The sequence below is a fragment of the Balaenoptera acutorostrata genome, chromosome 9 (assembly GCF_949987535.1).
Source record: "Balaenoptera acutorostrata chromosome 9, mBalAcu1.1, whole genome shotgun sequence".
In the NCBI taxonomy this organism is placed as follows: Eukaryota; Metazoa; Chordata; class Mammalia; order Artiodactyla; family Balaenopteridae; genus Balaenoptera; species Balaenoptera acutorostrata.
Genome location: NC_080072.1, coordinates 89453816 through 89461826, shown reverse-complemented (window position 1 = coordinate 89461826; position 8011 = coordinate 89453816). Strand labels below are relative to the sequence as shown.

At 37.0% G+C, this 8011-nt stretch overlaps 1 non-coding gene across 1 annotated transcript; it reads left to right on the top strand.

Annotated features, from left to right (window-relative positions):
- Positions 1–4231: 4231 nt before the first annotated feature.
- Positions 4232–4304, top strand: TRNAG-CCC (transfer RNA glycine (anticodon CCC)). The gene has a single exon. It is a non-coding gene; the product is annotated as a tRNA-Gly (tRNA).
- Positions 4305–8011: the final 3707 nt, after the last annotated feature.

Below are 8011 nucleotides of genomic sequence, written 5' to 3'. Positions count from 1 at the left end.
CTCCTTCTTTTTATTGAGCGTTATACTGTTTTTCTTTTAGAAGTATTCTTTAATTTAGACTCGTCAGAAATTTATATCTACCTTTCCTGAACCTGAGTGTTTAAAATTGTAATGTAATTTTGTAAGTGTTAGGTGGGTTTTGCTTTTTTTGGAATTCCAGCAGGCTTTTCTCTTTCCTCACACAACTAAACATCCCTTAGCAAGTTTCCATATTTGTGGATAATCATTTTAATGCCTCTAGAAGAATGCAGGGCAGCAATGAATTTTTAGTATCATCCTTTCAGTTATGTATTAGGGAATAAAAACAATCATGTGAGTCAAATACCCAAAGGTACCCACAAGAAGCCTTTCTTGACTCCTTGGGGTAGATTAGATGCCCCAAGCAATGTGTCTTTATGATACCCTATTAGAGCACTTACAACATCGTGTTGTAGTTTTCTTACTTGGTTTCTACATAGTCAGTATATGTGGGCAAGACCCCTGTCTGTCTTATTTGCCATTAGTATTTGCATTAACACAGTGTATATCTACATGTATGTGCTTCACAGATATTAATGAAGGACGAAAGTCAAAAAAGCAAACAGTGTTTGGTAATGAAATGAGAAGCTGTGGTAAAGCTCACTCTCTCTCTGTCTTTCTCTTTTTTCTGTGGCTCTTAGTTGCCTTTTATCACTTAGAGTGAGAGTAGGTAGAAGAGGCTTATTCGACAATATTCTGCATTTACAGACACATATTTTAGTAATCTTATTTTAAGTACAACCACTGATACTTATGATTTATCTTAATTTATTTTTGCAACTGTTAAACAGGTCAAAGAAAGTACCTGTTCCATCAACTGTGATATCCAGAGTGATTGGAAGAGGAGGCTGTCATATTAACGCTATTCGGGAGTTCACTGGTGCACACATAGATGTTGATCAGCAGAAAGACAAGACAGGAGACCGGATAGTAACTATAAGGCAAAATTTTGTCTCTTACGGTTTTTTTCTTTTGTATTTTATTGCACTAGAGCTTAATTATCAATATGTATAAGCATTTGAGTTTTCAATGGAACTTTGTATTTAATAGCATACTTTTTTAAATGGGAATTTGATTCGTGTTTAAGATAACCTTTACAGTTTTTTTTTTCTTATTTAGATGCTCTTGTGAAGTATTTCAAAGGGCTTTAAAGGAACTTTTCTTTTGTGTGTGTATGGCAAAGGTTTGAATAATCTTTTCCTTATATAAAATTTTAATATGACATTCTTAAAAACTTCTTTTTAAGAAGGAATGGGTTTCTAACACATTCTAATCTGTAGTTTTCCATCTTTCTCTTAAATTAGCATTTGAGATTTGTTATTCTGAGATTGTATCCTTAGAATATGAGCTCAGTAATAGATTTAAATCTGAAGTGGATATTTGTTTTAAATTGAATATTTGAACATGTCTATGTCGAATACCCTTAGAGTAAAGATGATATTCTAAGAAATCATAAATTTGGTTGTGAGAGACAGGTGCCCTTCCCAGTGGTAGAGGGGCAGATAGTTTTTTAGCCTGCCTCAAGAGGAAGGAGGCAATTAACCAGCTCTGTTTTGCACTTATCCCCTTCTCCTATCTTGTTTATCCCTCCCCTGGGATAGGTGTAGTCACAACTTGCCTTATCCAGAGAAGAGAGGAAGCATATACCCTTTATAAGTAATTTCCCCCTTAGGGTCTCCATAAGGCTTTCCTTTCAATCCAATATTTTCCTGAACATCCAAGACTGGAGTTTGACCTTATGGCCATGGTTGTCATTATCAGGATTCTCCTCTCATTTTGAGACATCTGTCCAAAAGAGTTATAATAATCACTCTACTAATAGAGAAACCACTAATAAATATAAATGGGGTCATCTTAGCTACCAGAATTTAAAATAAAATACTGTTTTCTTACTCAGTGGTATTATTTTTCTTGCTTATTTGAACTGCTTTTAATATTGATCAGCTGTTTAACTTCATGGTAACAATATGGATTACATAGGAGTTTAAAGTGCAATGGTTTTTCTGTCTAGAATGTGTTTCACAGTAGGAAGAAGATGATTGCTTAGTCTGAGGAGACAATAATGAAATTAAGTTTCTTGGAAAAGAAGTCATTTACTTTTCCTTTGAAAAATATAGTGGTGTGTCAGGACAGTTTATTGCTTTGTTTGCATAATACCTCAAAAATAGTCAGAAAATTGCTTCTTAACTTTTATCTGTTCTCTGTATGTGTGTACATACACATACACACACAAATTAATTTAGGCTTTACATATTAAAAAGGCGAAATTGGACCTAATTTTTTTTGTGTGTCAACTTATAGGAGTGGCACTGAATCAACAAGACAAGCAACTCAGTTGATCAATGCTCTGATCAAGGGTCCAGACAAAGAAATTGATGAACTTATTCCAAAGAATCGTTTGAAAAGCTCCTCAGCAAATTCCAAAATTGGGTCATCAGCACCTACCACCACTGCTGCTAACAGTTCCTTAATGGGAATTAAAATGACGACTGTGGCTCTGTCATCAACATCTCAGACTGCCGCAGCACTCACTGTGCCTGCAATTTCCTCTGCATCTACTCACAAAACCATTAAGAACCCAGTGAATAATGTGAGGCCTGGTTTTCCAGTTTCTCTTCCATTAGCATATCCTCCTCCACAGTTTGCACATGCTTTGCTTGCTGTTCAGACTTTCCAGCAGATCCGTCCACCAAGGTTGCCCATGACGCACTTTGGAGGTACTTTTCCACCAGCTCAGTCCACTTGGGGTCCTTTTCCTGTCAGGCCTTTGAGCCCTGCCAGAGCTACTAACTCGCCTAAGCCTCACATGGTGCCTCGCCATAGCAATCAGAATAGCAGTGGTTCTCTGGTGAATTCAGCAGGTTCTGTAACTTCAAGTCCAACAACTACAACCAGTTCATCAGCTTCAGCAGTGCCTGGTACATCTACAAATGGCAGTCCAAGTTCACCTTCTGTTAGATGGCAGCTTTTTGTTACAGTTGTGAAGACATCCAGTGCCACCACCACAACAGTCATCACCACAGCAAGTAACAACAGCACTGCACCCACAAATGCCACATATCCTATGCCTACTGCCAAAGAACACTACCCAGTATCATCCCCATCTTCCCCATCACCACCAGCCCAGCCAGGAGGGGTTTCTAGAAACAGCCCTTTGGATTGTGGAACAGCATCTCCAAATAAAGGGGCATCTTCCTCTGAACAGGAAGCAGGTAGTCCACCAGTACTAGAAACAACAAACAGTAGACCTCCAAACAGCAGCAGTTCTTCTGGGAGTTCATCAGTTCATTCTACTCAGCAGCAACCTCCGGGATCTGTTTCTCAGGAGCCAAGACCACCTCTTCAGCAGTCTCAGGTTCCTCCCCCGGAAGTTAGAATGACTGTTCCTCCTTTAGGAACAACAAGTTCTGCTCCAGTGGCGGTGCCTTCTACTGCCCCAGTGACTTACCCTATGCCTCAGACACAAATGGGATGCTCCCAGCCTCCGCCTCAAATGGAACCCCCTGCTATGAGACCACCCTCTCATGGCACAACTGCCCCTCACAAGAATCCAGCTCCCGTGCAAAATTCATCTGTTGCAGTCCTCAGTGTCAATCACATTAAAAGACCTCACAGTGTTCCCTCTTCTGTCCAGCTACCTTCGACCTTAAGTACACAAAGTGCTTGTCAAAATTCAGGACATCCAGCAAATAAGCCTATCACTCCCAATTTCAGTGCCCCTTTACCATTTGGGCCCTTTAGCACATTGTTTGAAAGTAGCCCTACTTCTGCTCATGCCTCCTGGGGAGGATCTGTTGTTTCATCTCAGTCAACACCAGAATCTATGCTATCAGGAAAATCCTCATATTTGCCAAATTCAGATCCTTTACATCAGTCTGATACTTCCAAAGCTCCAGGTTTTAGACCACCATTACAGAGACCTGTCCAAGTCCCTCAGGTAAGTTTGTATTTTCTGACATTCTGCAGCTGCTCGTTTATACAAATGATGTTGAAACTCTTGGTTATTTTCTAATATTTTTAGTCTGTGACTGGGTCAGATAGACAGATTGTAGTACTAATTCAAATGCTATTGTGAGTATTGAGTGTGTCTAGTATGGCATTATTATTTTTTAAATCTTTTTAGAAGCTGTAATGGATTTTTATCTTAAATTTACTATAAATAAATTTCTTCATCAGGTATATTTTTTTCTCTCAAAATAAAGAAAAGGGGACTTCCCTGATAGTCCAGTGGTTAAGACTCTGCACTCCCAATGCAGGGGGCCCGGGTTCGATCCCTGCTCAGGGAAATAAATCCCACATGCCGCAACTAAGACCGGGAGCAGCCAAATAAATAAATAAATATTTTTTAAAATAAATTAAAAAAAATTTTTTGAAAGATCTCATATTTTAATTTAGTAAGATAATGCCATCAAAAGTTTGCTTTTAGTTCAAATAAAAAATAATTACCAAAGATTTTTAAAATGTGATTTCACTTCCGACTGTCTTTTTTGTTTTAAAAATAATGAGAAAAATATAGAGCTACATAGTTCAATAGGGTAGGCACTAACTATATGTGCTATTTAAATTTAATAAAATTAAAAATTCATCTCAGTCAAGCTGGCCATTTTTAAAATTTTTTCCCAGTTTTGTTGAGATATAATTGATGTACATCACTGTATATGAGTTCAAGGTGTGGAGCATAATGGTTTGACTTACATACATTGTGAGATGATTACGACAGTAAATTTAGTTAGCATTCATCATCTCCTATAGATACAATTTTTAAAAAAAAAGAAAAAGGAAAAAATATTTTTCCTTGTGATGAGAGCTCTTAGGATTTAGTCTCTCTTAACAGCTTTCCCATGTATCATACAGTAGCGTTAACTACCGTTACTATGTTGCACATTACATCCCTAATCCTTACTTATCTCATAACTGGAAGTTTGTACCTTTTGACCACCTTCCTCCGATTCCCCCCCACCCCACCTCCACCTTTAGTAACCACAAATCTGATCTCTTTTTCTATGAGTTTGTTTGTTTGAGATTCCACATATAAGTGGGATCATAAAGTTTTTGTCTTTCTCTGTCTGACTTATTTTACTTAGCATAATGCCCTCACGGCCCATCCATTTTGTCAGAAATGGCAGGATTTCCTCATTTTTTGTGTGTGTTTTTTTTATGACTGAATAATATCCCATTGTGTGTGTGTATGTGTGTGGTATATATACATATATGTATACATACCACAGCTTCTTTATCCATTCATCCATGGATGGATACTTAGGTTGTTTCCATGTCTTAGCTATTGTAAATAATGCTGTTACGAACATGGAAGTGTAGGTATCTTTTCGAGTTAGTGTTTTTGTTTCTTTTGGATATAGTTCCAGAAGTGGAATTGCTGGATCATGTGGTAGTTCTATTTTTAGTTTTCTGAGGATCCCCCATACTGTTTTCCATAGTGGCTGTAGGCTGGTCATATTTCAAGTGCTTCCTTAATAAGCACATAATGGCTGGTAGCTGCAATATTGGAGAGCCCAGATATTGAACACATCTATTAACATAAAAAGTTCTGTTAGACAGTGCTGATATCTAAAGAGGATCTAAAGATCTGGTTTTGAGTGACTGCTTTTTCTTTTTTAACTTTTTATTTTGAAATATTTTTAGATTTATAGAAGAGTTCTTCTATAATTACCCCAATTTCCCCTAATTAAACATTCTTACATAAACACCATATATTTATTAAAACTAAGAAATTAATATTGGTACAGTACAATTAACTGGACTACAGACTTTATTCAGATTCCACAGTTTTTCCAATAATGTTCTTTTTCTGTTGCAGTGTCCAGGATACCAAGTTGCATTTTGAGCTTTGTGTTTTAATATGAATATTTCAAATAATTAAAGATAATTTCATTGAGTTATTTGTAGTGAGGTGGATGGACCTAGAGTCTGTCATACAGAGTGAAGTAATTAGAAAGAGAAAAACAAATACTGTATGCTAACACGTATATATAGAATCGGAAAAAAAATATGATTCTGTAGAACCAGGATCAGGACAGGAATAAAGACGTAGATGTAGAGAATGGACTTGAGGACATGGGCAGGGGGGAAGGGTAAGCTAGGACGAAGTGAGAGAGTGGCATGGACATATATACACTACCAAATGTAAAATAGATGGCTAGTGGGAAGCAGCCGCATAGCACAGGGAGATCAGCTCGGTGCTTTGTGACCACCTAGAGGGGTGGGATAGGGAGGGTGGGAGGGAGACGCAAGAGGAAAGAGATATGGGGATATATGTATATGTATAGCTGATTCACTTTGTTATAAAGCAGAAACTAACACACCATTGTAAAGCAGTTATACTCCGATAAAGATGTTAAAAAAAAAAGTCTACCATTAAAGCAATAACAAAATAAGAATAAAGATAATTTCATGCTAGAGATAGACAAACTATGGTCCATGTGCCAAGTATGGCATGCTACCTGATTTTACATGTGTGGTTTTTTTTTAATTGAGTTATAACAATTGTGTAAGATTTTAAAAAAACTTTTTTTTATTTTTAAAAAGAATAATATGTGACACAAAAAATAGTACATTCGGAACTTCCCTGGTGGTCTAGTGGTTAAGAATCCGCCTTCCAGTGCAGGGAATGTGGGTTCAGTCCCGGGTCGGGGAACTAAGATCCCACATGCCATGGGGCAACTAAGTCCTGGTGTTGCAACTAGAGAGCCCACCTGCTCTGGAGCCTGTGTGCCACAACTACAGAGAAGCCCACGTGCCACAACTAAGACTCGATGCAGCCAAAAATAAATAAATAAATAAATATTTTTTAAAAAATAGTGCATTCAAATTTCAGTGTTCATAAATAAAAGTTTTATTGAAATACATCTATGCCCATTCATTTACATATTGTGTTATGGCTGCTTCCATGCTCTGCTGACAGCCTAAAACTATTTATTATTTAGCCCTTTACAGAAAGGTTGCCAACTTGTTACATGTTATTGAAGAGATGACATTCTGGGACTAAAAATTTCTAAATATAATGGGAACTGATTGTTATTTTTACGTATTTCTATAACACATAAATATAATGTAAAGAACATGGTCAGTAAATATTTCCTTGCTGGGGGTTGATTGAAATATTTTCATGTACTTTCAAAAACACTTTCTCTTGAATACTAAATAGAATCAATATAATTTGGTTGTAAAAACTTCATATGCTAATTAGTACATTGGAAATGCTTTTATTTTTTTCATTTTTAAAAAATTTTTATTGGAGTATAGTTGATTTACAGTGTTGTGTTAGTTTCAGGTGTACAGCAGAGTGAATCAGTTATACATATACATATATCCACTCTTTTTTAGATTCTTTTCCCATATAGGCCATAACAGAGCATTGAGTAGAGTTCCCTGTGCTATACAGTAGGTTCTTATTAGTTATCTATTTTATGTCTAGTAGTGTGTATATGTCAATCCCAATCTCCCAATTTGTCCCTCCCTGCCCCTTACCCCCTGGTAACTGTAAGTTTGTTCTCTACATCTGTAACTCTATTTCTGTTTCATAGATAAGTTCATTTGTACTCTTTTTTTAGATTCCACATATAAGTAATATATGATATTTGTCTTTCTCTGTCTGACTTCACTCAGTATGACAATCTCTAGGTCCATTGATGTTGCTGCAAATGGCATTATTTCATTCTTTTTTTATGGCTGAGTAATATTCCATTGTATATATGTACCACATCTTCTTTGCCCATTCCTCCGTTGATGGACATTTAGGTTGCTTCCATATCCTGGCTATTGTAAACAGTGCTGCCGTGAACATTGGGGTGCGTGTATCTTTTTGAATTACGGTTTTCTCTGGATATATGCCCAGGAGTGGGATTGCTGGATCATATGGTAGCTCTGCTTTTAGTTTTTTAAGGAACCTCCGTACTGTTCTCCATAGTGGCTGTACCAATTTACATTCCCACCAACAGCGTAGGCCGGTTCCCTTTTCTCCACACCCTCTCCA